This window comes from Callorhinus ursinus, unplaced genomic scaffold (assembly GCF_003265705.2).
Source record: "Callorhinus ursinus isolate GAN/ISIS: 27379988/994484 unplaced genomic scaffold, GSC_fseal_2.0 scaffold25, whole genome shotgun sequence".
Lineage (NCBI taxonomy): Eukaryota > Metazoa > Chordata > Mammalia > Carnivora > Otariidae > Callorhinus > Callorhinus ursinus.
The window spans coordinates 18,912,588-18,930,511 of record NW_027397087.1 but is presented as its reverse complement, the minus strand read 5'-3'; the positions used below and the strand labels follow the sequence as shown (position 1 = coordinate 18,930,511).

The following is a 17,924-nucleotide window of genomic DNA, read 5'->3' as shown; positions in this document are numbered from 1 at the left end:
CGGAGGCCCCTCCCCCGCCGTCTATCCTCCCGAATATCGCCTCGGATTCACTTCTCCTCACGCCCTACCTTCCAGTAAGTGGTCGCTTCTCTGTTCAGAGAGTTGTTGCTACTCTCCTGTTCGATCTCCTGTTGAGTTCGTAGGTGTTCAGAATGGTTTGATCCCTATTCAGCTGAATTCCTGAGACCAGACGAAATCTAGGTCTCCTACTCCTCCGCCATCTTGCTCCGCCCTCTGCAAAGATTTTTTTGAATCATTATACTTAATGGTGAGAGAATGCAGAAAAATAAACACTTTTATATAATGCCACTGAAAAACTGGTGATCCCTTTCTGGAGGGCAGTTCAGCAGTTTATATATATATTCTTATTTTTTGTGTATTTCATCCTTAGCAATTTATCCTAAAAAATCATCAGAGATTTACACAAATGTTTATTCCTAGTGATGTTTGTTCTTTCTAGGGTTTTTTATATTAGAAACACCCTAAATGCTTAACAGAGAAAGGCTAAGTAAATAGTGACAGTCATACAGTAAAATACTATGCAACCACTGAAATTATTTAATTGCAGAAGATCGTATTTTCCAAAAATTACTGCAACAATATTTCTGATTGCATATGTTCTTCCAGACCCTTGCCATTTCCCACTGTGGAAAGCTGAATAATGGTCCCCCAGAGATATCCACATCCCAATCCCTGGTACTTGTGACTATATCTTACCTTACATGGTAAGGTACTATATCTCCTTTTACATGGTAAAAGGAATTTTGCAGATGTGATTAAGCTAAGGACCTTGAGATGGGAAAATTATTCTGGATTATACAGGTGATCCCAATGTAATCACAAGGGTCCTTGTAAGAGGTAGGCAGGAGGATCAGAGTCAGAAAAAAAAAAAAATGTAATGATGAACACAGAGGGTCACAGCCAGAGAGAGATATGAAGATGATACAATGGTGGCCTTAAAGACAGAGGAGTCATGAGCCAAAGAGGGTAGGCAGCCTCCCAAAGCTAGAAAAGGCAAGGAAATGGATTGTTCCCTAGAGCCTGCTAGGACACCTTGATTCTGGCCCAGGGAAACCCATTTCAGAACTCTGCCCTCCAAAATTGTAAGATAATAAATCTGTTGTTTTAAATTTGTGACATCACTGATAAGAAACTAAAAAACCATTCAAGAGGTCTATGTCTCAAGGAAAGAGCTTCTGTGGGCTTTGGGGTGGGCTTTTGTGACTGCCTTGGTGACCAGCATGTGGCAGAAGGAAGGCTGTGTGAATTCCAAAACTAAGTCATAAAAGGTGAGTTAGTGCTTGCTTCAGCAGCATATATACTAAAATTGGAATGATACAGAGAAAATTAGAATGGCCTCTGCATAAGGATGACATATTTTTATTGTTGGATCACTAAATTGTATGCCTGAAACTAATATTACACTGTATGTTAACTATACTGAAATTAAAATTAAAAAAATTTTTTAAGGTGAATTAGTTTCAGCCTGGCCTTTCTTTATGGACATTTACTTGTGGAGCCCTGAGCTGCCATGTAGGAGGCATGGCTACCCTGAAGCCACCATGCAGGAGAGACCTTATTAGAGACTGGGAGAAATGCCCAAGAAACCAGCTGTTCTAGCCTCCAGCTGTTTGGGTCTTTCCAGCCCAGGTACCAAAAATGTGAGTAAGCAAACTTCAGATAATTAGCCCAAGCCACCTCCTACACAACTGCATGAAATACCCTGCATAAGAACTACTTGGCTGAGCCTAGGCAACCCCAGAACCATGAAACTGATAACAAAATTATTCTATTGTTTTATGTCATTAGTTTTTATGTTGGTTTTATGCATCAATGAGTAGTCAATACATTAATGATAAAGAGAAATGTTCAAAATATAATATTAAGAGAAAAAGTAGGGGCACCTGGCTGGCTCAGTCAGTAGATCATATGACTCTTGATCTCAGGGTCATGAGTTTGGGCCCCATGTTGGGCGGAGAGCCTACTTAAAAAAAATAAAATAAAAAGAGAGTCTATAGGCTATCATGGGGGGGGGTGTGCATGTGTGTACACAGAAAAAACTTGGGAGTCCCCCAGATATGTTCTAAAATGGTTATCTCTGGGATGCCTGCGTGTCTCAGTCAGTTACGCATCTGCCTTCAGCTCAGGTCACGATCTCAGGGTCTTGGAATAGAGCTCCACATCGGGTTCCCTGCTCAGCAGGGAGTCTGCTTCTCCCTCTGTCCAACCTGCCCCCACTCATGCTCCCTCTCTCTCTCAAATAAGTGAAATCTTTAAAAATAAAGTAATAAAACAAAATAAAATGGTTATCTCTGTGTGCTGAGTGAAGAAATTAGTATCTTCATTATATTTTTATATTTATATAAAATATACATGCATTTATATAAAATATACATGCCTATAAAATAAACATGCATTCCTTTTATAATCAGGGAAAATATTTTTAAGCCCTTTAGATCCTTTTACTTTCAAATATATCATTATTGCAGAAAGCATACAAGTGTATCCTGTATAGGAACACATGCATTCACACATGTATGTGCATACTGAAGATAAAGAGAATAGGGGAAGGGGTCACTTGGTTAATTGGAGTGAGAACATGAACCTTTAAATCCTTTCATTCCTCCCTTTCCTGCAGTAGAAATGGCAGCAAATATCTTATAATATGGGGTCAAATACCTAATCCTTTTAGCCACTCCCAACTCAACTGTAATTGACTGATGCTACTGGGTTTGGATTCTGTCCTGTGACACAGATAAAAGACTGTGTATAGCTTCTCCCAGAAGAAGAAAAGTAAACCACCTCTTTGGAATCACCCCTTTCTTTGGGCATAGTGCCTAAAATTCACTAGGATTTTGCTGTTCTCTGTCAGTAACTCTTAATGATGGGCACCTGGAAAAGAGTCAGGGGTGCAATAAAAGAGTAGAAAGGAGGGGGAGACCCAGGACTTTACTGCATTCCCATTAAATTCCCATGATAATCCTGAAAATGGAATTAACAATCCCCATTTTACAGATGAGAACATTTAGGCTCAGAAAAGTTCAGCAATTCACCCAAGTTAAAGAGCTAATAACTGGCAGAGCTGAACTTCCAATACAAAGTTTCTTATGGTAACGCTGCACTTGTCTTCTCTTTTCCTCAGTTTTATAGTTCCTACCTTCAGCATTGTAGTGTGAATATTTAAATATTTGAATATACATATCATAGCATATTATATGGAATAATGCCTACCACTTGAAAACACCACATTATTCAGTGTTAGCCGCCATTTCAATTGTATGACTCAGAGTCACATCACAAAGCACAAGCAGGCCCTGGGAACCCACAATTGCTCTCCTTTCAAAAACCCCGCCTTCAGCATCTCACCATTTTTGGGTGGGCAGCAACCTACCCAGCGGTGGTTGTTATTCTGTGAAAACCACAGCTGGACCTGGAGCCATGGAGTAGCAGCCCAGTGACCCACCTCACACACACATTTCCCGTGCTCTTTTTCAAATTGCACAATAGCTCTCACACAGTCCAAGGGCTATCATTAAAAGTCAGCTGCTCTCTGAATGTGTCGATTCCAGTGGCACTGACAAGTGAGGGTAGGAGGCAGGGTTGCTTCTATAAAATAAATGAGGAGGGAAATGGTGTCGGGGTGGAATCTGCCTTCTGAATGCACTGAAAACTGAGGCCCTTGTCTTTTGGCATTTCCTAAAAGGCCTCTTGAGCTTTCCTTGGCAAGCCTTGAGACCGAGGGTACTTTTAGCTGTTTAAGCCTTCCTCTTCTAACAGGGGTCAAAGGGCTGGAAAGATCTTCTCAAAAGGATAGAGAAGGAATCATTAAAAGGGAGGATAAGGAAAGTGACAGAAGGTCAGCCTTTTTTTTTTTCCTAACGGGTGGGTCCCTGAGGGTCGGGCTCAGTGTCCAAGTGCTGCACACAGGCACCTATCTTCCAGACCCACAGCAATTCGGTTCACACTTCCGTGAGCAGGAGACCACAGGAAGCTCAAAGGAGCAGCCTGGGGAGGGTACAGAGATGAAAACAAACACAATAGAACTCTTGCTGTGATAAGCAAATTTCATTGGTCAAATTAATTTAAAACAACGACAGTGTTTCAATAAGCCAGAGAAACCAAATACTTGAAATCTGTATATTTTGAGTCTGCCATAAAAATTTTTTTTCAAATATAAATTTAACTTAAAAATGTTGCTTATTGCATCGCATGAAGCTTTATATAAGGACTAGTTGGGGTTTAAAATTCACCTTTACATATAACACAAGCACACAAATGGTGAAGGTTTTCCCTGATTTTTAGTCAACAAGCAATAAGCCACACTTGCACCCACACACCTACTCCTAACACCCCATCTGGTAACATTTCCACGTTTCAAGCAAAGAAATCAATAGCAATAATCCGTGAGGGACTCATAGGGTGTATATTTTTTTATCACACTGCCATTTGAAGAAAAAAATTTTCCCTACCTACTTAGAGCAAAAGATTGTTCTTTTTGTACAATCACATGGAAAACTCGATGTTATTATCGGAGGGAGAAAGGTTAGAGGGAAAGGGAGATGAGTCAATTAAAACAAATGTGAGAAAATCTAAGCATGTTTGACAATATAGGTTCTATTTGAACAACCCAAATGATAATCAATGTCCAAGCTGAAAAATCCCCAATCGACCTGCAAAATTCAAAATTACATTAGGGCTCAGTTTCTAAGGAAAGGACAGCTAAAAATGCATGTTGATGTAACTTCTCAGGAAAGCCATCCTGCTTTCGAATTGCAGTGCAGGGAGAAGACACCATGCCTGAACCCTGAAATTTAGAACTATGCCATTGCTGATTTTCCGTGTGAGAAGGAAATATGATTCTTTGTTACTGTTCTTATTTATTGCAGACCTTGTCTGGAATCTGGTATTGAAGCCATGCTTGATGAGTTGCCGCCTTGAACTTTCCCACTGATCAATGCTAGTGCTGCGGCTGCATGAAAGAATAGCTTTCCCGAGGAACCACTATCACATGGGAAACCTAGCAAGCATTTTTTTTTTTAATGGCCCAGAGTCTCGTATGCTTAAGCTTCGGACATGCGCCCCGAAAAAAAAAAAAAAAAAGCAAAATGGCAAATGGTGACTGACCATTTGAAAATTGGAATGTTACAACAGCAAGAGGTAAGGTCAAAAGCAGAAATCCTCCTTTCTGTAAAATGATCAGATACCAGGGGATGAAAATGTGCAGGAAAAAGGAAGGCTAATATGAAGCAAGAGGACAGGAATCATATTTCTTCTCTGCAGGGTGACAAATAAAAAGTTGCCTTTATTTTTCTGTGCAAATAAACTTTACTTCAGGAATTGTAGCAGTGGTGTTGGTCTCCCATCAAATAGGCTTTATCTGTTGTGGTGACAACCTAAGGCAGGGAGGAGTTCATGGCAGGGTAATTGCCATCTTTTCCATTATTTTTGTCAATATTTTTGTTATTTTGTGGTGAGATTGCAGGAGAAGTCTAGACAAATGCTATTAAGAATGAGGGCCAAGAGAAAGGTTTAATCCAATTCTTCGGCGGTTCACGTGGGAAGTATGTGTCACTGGAGTAGGCCAGGACAGAGTCTTCAAACACATGTAAGTCAGTGTCTGTGTAAAAACCCCAGCCTGTCCACAAGTTCTACACTTTAGGGCTTCCCTGGATGGGACACCCATGGTGAAAGCATCCATTAGAAAGAAAGTTACCTTTGAGAAAGAAGTATGGCAAGTCATCAGTAGCTGTTGGACACTAATGACTTCTGAAGGATGCCAACCAACAACCAAAAGCCAGGAGAAATTGGGACAACCCGTGAACATTCATCTAGCTTATGAAATGAAACAAGAATGAGATCTGAGCTAAGTTTAAGTAAGTTTAACCCAGCTACCTTCATCCACTGACCACATTCCTGGCCTTTTCATGGGCAGTAAGTATTTTAAATAATTACCAATTCTTTTTTTTTTAAGATTTTATTTATTTATTTATTTGTCAGAGAGAGTACAAACAGGGGGAGCTGCAGAGGGAGAGGGAGAAGCAGACTCCTTGCTGAGCAGGGAGCCCGATGCAGGACTCGATCCCAGGACCCTGGGATCATGACCTGAGCCGAAGGCAGATGCTTAACCGACTGAGCCACGCAGGCGCCCCAAATAATTACCAATTCTACTGTGAGTCAGTTACATGCTGATTTTAATCTCTTCTCCACCCTCCAGACATTCCTAACACTTTCTATTCCCTATGGTCATAATTTGTGCACATGCCACAACTTCCAGTATAGACTTTTAGCTGCTCAGTCTAGGTCTTTCCTTCCTTGTACCCTCTGTGGTTCCTAGCTCTGTGCTTCACATATAGTACACACTCAAGTGTTTGTTGACTGACTGGTTGACTAAATAAATATATGAGGGCCTCATCCTTATGTGTTGCCATCAAAAAAAAAAAAAAATCACAGCAAAAACACACCTGCCCTGTCCCCACACTCTCCTGTGGATGCACCTCCTCCAGTAAGCTCTTGGCTGGAGTCCATCCAAAGTGGTACCACAGCCTGGCAGTGTGCAGGCAGCCTTGACAGGGACCAGCACCACTCCAAAGTGACTCTGGCTCTGGGAAGAAGGGAAGATAACTACACACACCGATCTAACTACAGCTCCAGCAGTGAGCTAGGGATAGACATCAGATCTGACTACAGGCCCCACCCACCAATGAAAGCTTCTCAGGGGACAACAAACAAAGCATGCCCAACAATTTGGTGCTCCTGCATCTCTGGCAACACCTGGTCTGACTCAACTCAAGCCCAAGGAAGCTGCAAACTGGCCCACTAACAACACAGGCACCAAACCCTGTCCATAGCAGACAAAGACAGCATTGCAGATGACTGGACGTAAGGCTAACATGGCTCAGCCACAACAATAGGGCATACACAATGCACATAACACTCAAAGGAGACACCCCTGAAGTGCCAGGGTCTTGTGAACAGGGGACATTGCATTGCAGGGCACTACAAGATCTCTTCTTCATAAGGCCACTACTTTCAAGAGCAGGAGATGTAGATGACTTTCCTAACACACAGAAACAAACCCCCAAGAGTTAGACAAAATGAGGAGAAAAAGAAATATGTCCCAAATGAAAGAACAGGACAAAAATGCAGCAAGAGGGCTAAATGAAATGTAGATAAGTAATATGCCTGATAGAGAATTTGAAGTAATGGTCATAGAGAAAGTTGCTGGACTTGAGAAAAGAGTGGAGGACCTCAGTAAGATCCTCAACAAAGCTATAGAAAACATAAAGAAGAACAAATCAGAGATGAAGAACACAATAAATGAAATCAAAAATGTATTAAGATTCTATGTACACAACTGTATTGTCTATGAATAATAAGTTTTTTGTACTCCTTTCTTATTCTTGCATTTTACATGATACTGTTTTCCAAAATATAACTTATCTGATATTGTTTTCCAAATTTTGGCTCTTTCCATAAATTTAACAAATTAAAAATTGTAATTATTTTCCATTAAAAAAAATACACCACAGAGAATAATTAGTAGGCTAGAAGAAGCAAAAGATCAGATCAGCAACCTGGAGAACAGAGTAATGGAGAGCAATCGAGCTGAACAGAGAGCCCCCAACAAAATCAATGCAAAAAGTCCATACTAAGACACATAGTAATTAAAGCGACAAAAAGTATTGATAGGGAATTTTAAAAGCAGCAAGAGAAAACAGTCACATACAAGAGAAACATCATATGGCTTATCAGCTGATTTTCAGCAAAAACTTTGCAAGCCAGAAGAAAGTGGCTGATATATTCAAAGTACTGAAAGAAAAAACTTAAACCAAGAATTCTTTATCCTGTAAGGTAATCATTCAGAATAGAAGGAAAAATAAAGAGTCCCAGACAAACAAAAGTTAAAGGAATTTATCATGACAAAACCAGGCCTACAAGAAATCTTAAAGGGGACTCTGTAAGTGAGAAAAAAAAAAACAGAAGTAGGAGTAAGAAAAGTGGGAAGCACAAGAGCAGTAAAAGTAAGTGTATCTACAAAAGGAATTCACAAAATAGAACGATGTAAAGTATGACACCATATGCCTAAAACATGGTGGAGAAAGGATTAAATAATGGATACAAATTTAAATGACCATCAACTTAAAATAGACTGCCATATGCATATACAAACCTAAAAGTAAGCACAAATCAAAAACCAATAATAGAGGGTGTCTGGATGGCTCAGTCATTAAGCATCTGTGTTTGGCTCAGGTCATGATCCCAGGGTCCTGGGATCGAGTCCCACATACGGGTCCCTGCTCGGCGGGAAGCCTGCTTCTCCCTCTCCCACTGCCCCTGCTTCTGTTCCTGCTCTTGCTATCTCTGTCTCTGTCAAATAAATAAATAAAATCTTAAAAAAAATAATAGATATGCAAAATATAAAGAGAAAGGAATCCAAGTATATCATTAAAGAAAGCTACCAAACCATGAGAGAAAAGAGCAACAGAAGGAACACAGAACTACAAAAATAACTAAAAAGCAAGTATCTACCATCAATAATTATTTTGAATGAAAATGGCCTAAATACTCCAATCAAAAGACATAGGGTGATGGAATGGATTAAAAATCAAGGCCCATCTGTATGCTGCCTACAAGAGACTCATTTCAGACCTAAAGACACATGCAGACTGAAAGTGAAGGGATGGAAAAGCATTTAGCATGCAAAAGGAACTGAAAAGAAAGCCAAGGTAGGAATACTTACATCACACAAAATAGACTTTAAAATAAAGGCTATAACAAGAGATAAAGAAGGACCCTACATAATCATAAAGGGAATAATCCAACAAGAAGATATAACAATTATAAATATTTATGCATCCAACATGGGCACACCAAATATGCAAAGTGCCTAATAACAAACAAAAAGGAAGTAATTGATAATGATACAATAATAATAGGGAAGTTTAACACCCCACTTACATCAATGGATAAATCATCCAAATAGGAAATTAACAAGGAAACAGTGGTTTAGAATGACACATTGGACCAGATGGATCTAACAGATATGTTCAGAACACTCTATCCTAAAACAGCAGAATACACATTCTTTCCAAGTGCACATAGAACATTCTCCAGAATGTCTGGCAACAAAATAAGTCTCAACAAATTCAAAGAGATCAAAGTCATACCATGCATCTTTTCTTTTTTTTTTTTTAAAGATTTTATTTATTTATTTGAGAGAGAGAGAGAATGAGAGATAGAAAGCATGGGAGGGAAGAGGGTCAGAGGGAGAAGCAGACTCCCTGCTGAGCAGGAAGCCCAATGTGGGACTCGATCCCAGAATTCCAGGATCATGACCTGAGCTGAAGGCAGTTGTTTAACCAACTGAGCCACCCAGGCGCCCTACCATGCATCTTTTCTGATCACAACACGATGAAACTAGAAATCAACCACAAGAAAAAATCTGGAAAGGACACAAATACAAGGAGGTTAAATAACATGCTACTAAAACATGAATGAGTCAACCAAGAAATCAAAGAGGAAATCAGAAAAATGCATGTGATGAATGAAAATGAAAACACAAATGTCCAAAATCTTTGGGAACCAGCAAAAGCTGTTCTAAGAAGGAAGTTTATAGCAATACAGGCTTACTTCAAGATGCAAGAAAAATTGGGGCACCTGGGTGGCTCAGTCAGTTAAGCAGCTGCCTTTGGCTCAGTTCATGATCCCAGGGTCCTGGGATCGAGCCCCACGTTAGGCTCCCTGCTCAGCAGGAAGATATGTTTCTCCCTCTCCCTCTACCCCTCCCCCCACCCTCACTCATGCACTCTCTCTCTCTCAAAGAAATAAAAACCTTAAAAAAAAGAAAAATTTCAAATAAAAAAATTAACCTTACACTGAAAGAAGCTAGAAAAGAACAAAAAAAAAACCCAAAACCAGGAGAAGGAAGGAAATAATAAAGCAGAACTAAACAAAATAGAGTCAAAAAAAAAAATAGAACAGATCAATGAAACCAGGAGGTGGTTCTTTGAAAAGATCAACAAAATTGATAAATCTTTAGCCAAATTCAACAAAAATAAAAACAAAAAAGAGAGAGACAGAGAGAACTCAAACAAACAAATACAGAAATGAAAAAGTAGAACTACCAACCAACACTACAGAGATACAAAGGGTTATAAGAAAATATTATGAAATATTGTATGCCAATAAATTGGACAACCTAGAAGAAATGGATAAATTCCTAGAAACATGTGATCTACCAAAAGTGAAGCAGAAATAAATAGAAAATTTGAAAAGACTGATTACCAGCAATAAAACTGGATCAGTAATAAAAAAAAAAAAAAAAACCTCCCAACAAACAAAAGTCCAGGACCAGACAGCTTCACAGGTGAATTCTACCAAGCATTCAAAGAAGAGTTAATACCTATTCTTCTCAAATTATTCCAAAAAATAGAAGGAAAGCTTCCAAATTCATGCTACAAGGCCAGCATTACCCGGATACCAAAACCAGATAAAGACAAGACAAAAAAACAGAACTATGGAGAAAACTATAAAGAGAACTATCCTCAACAAAATATTAGCAAACCAAATACAACAATACAAAAAAAAAAAAAAATCATTCACCATGATCAAGTGGGATTTATTCCTGGGATGCAAGGGTGGTTCAATATTCACAAATCAAACAACATAATACCTCACATCAACAAGAGACAGGATTAAAAGCATATGATTTCAATAGATGCAGAAAAAGCACTTTACAAGTACAACATCATTCATGACAGAAACCCTCAACAAAACAGGTGCGAGACTGCAAACTAGTGCAGCCACTGTGGAAAACAGTATGGAGGTTCCTCAAAAAGTTTAAAACAAAATAAATTTAAAAATTAATTAAAATTTAATTTAAAAAATTAAATTAATTCCAGTAATTCCAAACTGGGCATTTACCCAAAGAATACAAAAACACTAACTCAAAAAGATATATGGCCCCTATGTTTATTGCAGCATTATTTTTAATAGCCAAATTATGGAAGCAGCCCAAGAATCCATTGATAGGTGAATGGTAAAGAAGATGTGGTGTAAAAATACTACCAATAGGATCCAACAGTACATTAAGGGGATTATTAACCACGACCAAGTGGGATTTATCCCTGGGCTGCAAGGTTGGTTCAACATCCGCAAATCAATCAACGTGATACAATATATTGACAAAAGAAAGAACAAGAATCATAAGATCCTCTCAATAGATGCAGAAAAAGCATTTGACAAAGTACAGCATCCTTTCTTGATCAAAACTATTCAGAGTATAGGGATAGAAGGTACATACCTCAGTATCATAAAAGCCATCTATGAAAAACCTACAGCAAATATCATTCTCAATGGGGAAAAACTGAGAGCTTTCCCCCTAAGGTCAGGAACGCAGCAGGGATGTCCACTATCACCACTGCTATTCAACATAGTATTAGAAGTCCTAGCCACAGCAATCAGACAACAAAAAGAAATCAAAGGCATCCAAATCGGCAAAGAGGAAGTCAAACTCTCACTCTTTGCAGATGATATGATACTGTATGTGGAAAACCCAAAAGACTCCACCCCAAAACTGCTAGAACTCATCCAGGAACTCAGTAAAGAAGCAGGATATAAAATCAATGCACAGGGAAATCAGTGGCATTCCTATACACCAACAACAAGACAGAAGAGAGACAAATCAAGGAGTCGATCCCATTTACAATTGCACCCAAAACCATAAGATACCTAGGAATAAATCTAACCAAAGAGGCAAAGAATCTGTACTCAGAAAACTATAAAATACTCATGAAAGAAATTGAGGAAGACACAAAGAAATGGAAAAACGTTCATTGCTCATGGATTGGAAGAACCAACATTGTGAAGATGTCAATGGTACCTAGAGCAATCTACACATTCCATGCAATCCCCATCAAAATACCATCCACTTTTTTCAAAGAAATGGAACAAATAATCCTAAAATTTGTATGGAACCAGAAGAGACCCCGAATAGCCAGAGGAATCTTGAAAAAGAAAAGCAAAGCTGGCGGCATCACAATTCCGGACTTCCAGCTCTATTACAAAGCTGTCATCATCAAGACAGTATGGTACTGGCACAAAAACAGACACATCGATCAATGGAACAGAATCGAGAGCCCAGAAATGGACCCTCAACTCTATGGTCAACTAATCTTTGACAAAGCAGGAAAGAATGTCCAATAGAAAAAAGACAGTCTCTTCAACAAATGGTGTTGGGAAAATTGGACAGCCACATGCAGAAGAATGAAACTGGACCACTTCCTTACACCACACACAAAAATAGACTCCAAATTGTTGAAAGACCTAAATGTGAGACGGGAGTCCATCAAAATCCTAAAGGAGAACACAGGCAGCATCCTCTTCGACCTCAGCCACAGCAACTTCTTCCTAGAAACATTGCCAAAGGCAAGGGAAGCCAGGGCAAAAATGAACTATTGGGATTTCATCAAGATAAAAAGCTTTTGCACAGCAAAAGAAACAGTCCACAAAACCAAAAGACAACCGACAGAATGGGAGAAAATATTTGCAAATGACATATCAGATAAAGGACTAGTATCCAAAATCTATAAAGAACTTATCAAACTCAACACCCAAAGAACAAATAATCCAATCAAGAAATGGGCAGAAGACATGAACAGACATTTTTCCAAAGAAGACATCCAAATGGCCAAAAGACACATGAAAAAGTGCTCAACATCGCTCGGCATCAGGGAAATCCAAATCAAAACCTCAATGAGATACCACCTCACACCAGTCAGAATGGCTAAAATTAACAAGTCAGGAAACGACAGATGTTGGTGGGGATGCGAAGGGGAACCCTCCTACACTGTTGGTGGGAATGCAAGCTGGTGCAACCCCTCTGGAAAACAGTATGGAGGTTCCTCAAAGAGTTGAAAATAGAGCTACCATACGATCTAGCAATTGCACTACTGGGTATTTACCCCAAAGATACAAATGTAGGGATCCGAAGGGGTACGTGCACCCCAATGTTGATAGCAGCAATGTCCATAATAGCCAAACTGTGGAAAGAGCCAAGATGTCCAACAACAGATGAATGGATAAAGAAGATGTGGTATATATACACAATGGAATATTATGCAGCCATCAAAAGGAATGAGATCTTGCCATTTGCAACGATGTGGATGGAACTGGAGGGTGGTATGCTGAGTGAAATAAGTCAATCAGAGAAAGACATGTATCATACGACCTCACTGATATGAGGAATTCTTAATCTCAGGAAACAAACGGAGGGTTGCTGGAGTGGTGGGGGGTGGGAGGGATAGGGTGGCTGGGTGATAGACATTGGGGAGGGTATGTGCTATGGTGAGCGCTGTGAATTGGGCAAGACTGTTGAATCACAGATCTGTATCTCTGAAACAAATAATGCAATATAGGTTAAGAAAAAAATAGAAGAAGAAGAAGAAGATAGTAGGAGGGGAAGAATGAAGGGGGGTAAATCAGAGGGGGAGACAAACCATGAGAGACAATGGACTCTGCAAAACAAACTGAGGGTCCTAAAGGGGAGGCGGGTGGAGGGATGGGTTAGCCTGGTGATGGGTATTAAAGAGGGCACATTCTGCCTGGAGCACTGGGTTATATGCACAAACAATGAATCATGGAACACTACATCAAAAACTAATGATGTAATATATGGTGATTAACATAACAATAAAAAAGTTTTAAAAAAGAAATAACAAATGGGACAAATAAAAAATTTAAAAAAAAAACAAGATGTGGTGTATATATACAACAGAATATTACTCAGCCAAAAAGAATGAAATCTTGCCATTTGTAGTCACATGGATGGATCTTGAGGGTATAATGTTATGTGAAATAAGTTAGTTAATAGAAAAAAATTCCACTTGATTTCACTCATATGTGGAATTTAAGAAATAAATGAACAAAGAAAAAAAGAGACAAACCAAAAAACAGACCCTGAACTATAGAGAACAAACTGATGGTTACCAGAGGGGAGGTGAGTGGGGGGCATGGACAAAATAGGTGAAGGAGATTAAGAGTACACTTATCATGATGAGCACTGAGTAATGTACAGAATTGTTGAATCACAATATTGTACACCTGAAACTAATATAACACTGTATGTTAACTCTACTGAAATTGAAATTTTAAAAAAATCACAGCAGAAAATATCTTTTAGCTCCTGTTCCCATTCCAATCTGTCTATCCTATCTTTGGGCCTCTAGACCAGCAGTCACACCCACACACTCAGGCATCTAGCACCCAGCGAGAAGGTGCTTTGGGCTTCTGTCCTCTACTTACTAAATCATCCAGGAGCTTCTTTTTTTTTTTTTTTAAAGATTTTATTTATTTATTTGAGAGAGAGAGAATGAGAGAGAGCATGAGAGGGAAGAGGGTCAGAGGGAGAAGCAGACTCCCTGCTAAGCAGGGAGCCCGATGCGGGACTCGATCCCGGGACTCCAGGATCATGACCTGAGCCGAAGGCAGTCGCTTAACCAACTGAGCCACCCAGGCGCCCATCCAGGAGCTTCTTGATCCTCCAACCATCCTGGCTCCTCCTTAAGCCCTGATTTCTTGGCTCTGACACTGGAATAATATTACCAGAGCTCTCTCAGCCCCCAGCCCCAAGACAGAGTGGACTGTCTGATCTTGCAGCTCCAGGCTTACCCTGAGCATGGTTTTGTACTTACCTTCCAGCTCCCTCCACATCTAAGTGCTGCCCCCTTCCCCAGAATCACACTCTCCCTAGATCCAATTCAGGCAGCATCCCTCTTAACTAATACTTCCCAGGTTAGACCTAGTCCTCCACAGTAGGGTTGTGCCTGCCACAACCAGACCTCCAGCTAATACCTACAGGCTACATTCTAGTTGGCAACCCACTCCCTAACCACACTACCCATCCTGGACCACTGTGTCTCAGTCAGTCAGAGAGAACCACTACACATGTTCCTACTCTAAGGGTGGGAAGGCAGGTTCTCCAGCTGTTCAGAGGAGAGGAGCTGCCCTTAGATACTTTGAGAGGAAAGATAGGGAGCCTTGCAACTCACAGGAAAACTATGGTCCTATCTTCCTTACAAAGACACTATAATATTTCCACATTCAATCCAATGCCCAGTGGAGAGGGTAGGATAGTTGTGCTTGTGGTCCCATGTTACCCCTTAGAATGTGAGGTATTTCACAGAGAGTATCATTCTTTACACACACACACACACACACACATACACACACATTTGCATACACACACAAATGCTTGCAAACACACATATTAATACTGAGAACAACTTCTATATGCAGAAAGCAGAATATCTGGATAAATACTATTTGTTAAGTGAGTTCTCAGATTCAGACTGAAGCAATCAGCTCATTTCATGCTAAACCATTGTACGATCAAGGTCTGCTGCTCTCATTTGGCAATGTCTGGAAACATTTTTGATTGTTACAACTATGGGAGGAGGTGCCACTGGCATCTAGTAGTTAGAAGCCAGAGATGCTATTAACTATCCTATATGCACAGATCAGCCACCACAACAAAGAATCATCCTGACCAAAATAGCAATAGTGCCAAGGTGGAGAAGCCCTGCTCTACACCCTACATTCAAGCAGCCAACTCTAATGGACCTCAAGATTCCCCACCAGTGCACGAGAAAAGCTAGTAAGCAGCTAAGACAAGATTTCAATCCAGGCAATCTGGTTCCAAAATCTAAGCTCTTAACCACTCTGCTATTTGACGTTAAGTTGTTCCTTACCCAGGAGTACTGAGGCAAGGGTACTCTAACCCGGGATAGAGTAGAATAGGGGATATGTGTAGGCTCTAAACCTTCTTCTTCTATAAAATGGGGATAATAAAAAATGCCCACTTCATAAATCCATTGTGAGGAATAAATTAAATAATATGTCAAATATTTATTCCAGTGCCTGGCACACAGTAAGCTCTCTAAAAATGTTAGTCATTCAAGGGAAACAAAAGCAAAAATGAACTATTGGGACTTCATCAAGATAAAAAGCTTCTTCACAGCAAAGGAAACAGTCAACAAAACTAAAAGGCAAACTACAGAATGGGAGAAGATATTTGCAAATGACATATCAGATAAAGGGCTAGTATCCAAGATCTATGGAGAACTTACGAAACTCAACACCCAAAAAACAAATAATTCAATCAAGAAATGGGCAGAAGACATGAACAGACATTTCTCCAAAGAAGACATCCAAATGGCCAACACATGAAAAAATGTTCCACATCACTTGGCATCAGGGAAATATAAATCATAACCACAATGAGATACCACCTCACACCAGTCAGAATGGCTAAAATTAACAGGACAGGAAACAACAAATGTTGGCGAGGATGTGGAAAAAGGAGAAGCCTTTTACACTGTTGGTGGGAATGCAAGCTAGTACAGCCACTCTGGAAAATGGTATGGAAGTTCCTCAAGAAGTTAAAAACAGACCTACCCTATGACCCAGCAACTGACCTACTAGGTATTTACCCCAAAGATAAAAATGTAGTGATCCAAAGGGGCACCTGCACCCCAATGTTCATTGCAGTAATGTCCACAATAACCAAACTGTGGGAAGAGCCAAGATGTCCATTGACAGATGAATGGATAAAGAAGATGTGGTATATATATATACATATATATATATACATAATATATACAATGGAATATTACTCAGCCATCAGAAAGGATGAATACTTATCATTTACATCAACATGGATGGAACTGGAGGGTATTATGCTGAGTGAAATAAGTCAATCAGAGAAAGACAATTATCATGTGGTTTCGCTCATATGTGGAATATAAGAAACAGGGCAGAGGACCATAGAGGAAGGGAGAGAAAACAGAATGGGAAGTCATCAGAGAGGGAGAAAAACCATGAGAGACTCTTAACGATAGGAAACAAACTGAGGGTAGCTAGAGGGGAGGGGGGGGGGGGGGATGGGGTAATTGGGTGACGAGCATTAAAGAGGGCATGTGATGTGATGAGCACTGGGTGTTATACGCAACTGAAGATTTATTGAACACTACATCTGTTACTAACAATGTACTACAAGTTGGCTAATTGAATTTAAATTTAAAAAATAAATTAAAAAGTTAGCCATTTATTATTATTATTATTATTAATTATTATTACTATTACAAAGATAGTGAGTGGTGGAGTCAGGAAGCAAACTCAGCTTTCTCCAGGTTCAAACTCTAGACTGGAGAACTATAAAAGTAAAAAAGAAATACTTCAAATATAGTTTAACTATTTAGAAATGAAATTCTTCCCAATTAAAGATAACTGCCTAATGCACACATCATTTAATGCATCACAATAATTTGGTGGTCTTACTTTTTTAATACTAAAGTGTGTTCCTGTTGGCTTCATGGGCTTACAGCTTGTGGCTCTGGCAGAAAGATCACCTGCACTTTAAGTATTCAAAGAAGAAATGATAACGATTCCAAAGTCTGGGCTAAATTTAAAACTAATGTTGGAGGCTTATGGCCTGAACATTATGTGAATTTGTTCCTGAGCCAAAGAATCATTAAACCATGCAGTTTAACCAAAGGGACTTCCAGAGGTCACACAACCATCCCTCTATATCCAGAGGGACAGAAGCCCACTTTACTTCACTTAGCAACTTGGCCTCTTCTGAAAAAAGAAAGCATTACACCACAGCTGAATATCTTCTTCAGCACATGTTGAAAAGATAAATAGAAATTATGCCCCTTAAGAAACTAATTATCAATGACAGAAATTAAGTTTTCTCAAATTCAATTCTTATATATCAATACAATTTTTGGATTTTTCTGGTTATTCTTCAATTATGTTTTCCAAATCCTTGAAACAATCAGATTTGTTACAGGTTTAGTAGAGTAGGACCTCAGTGAGAAATCTAACGGTGCCTAACACAGTGTTTGATACACAGCACATGATCACTA

At 39.5% G+C, this 17,924-nt stretch overlaps 1 non-coding gene across 1 annotated transcript; it reads left to right on the top strand.

Moving 5' to 3' along the window:
• The first annotated feature begins 1,297 nt into the window (after nt 1-1,297).
• LOC112833509 (U6 spliceosomal RNA) lies at nt 1,298-1,404 on the top strand. The gene has a single exon (XR_003210661.1). It is a non-coding gene; the product is annotated as a U6 spliceosomal RNA (small nuclear RNA).
• The last annotated feature ends 16,520 nt before the right edge of the window (nt 1,405-17,924 follow it).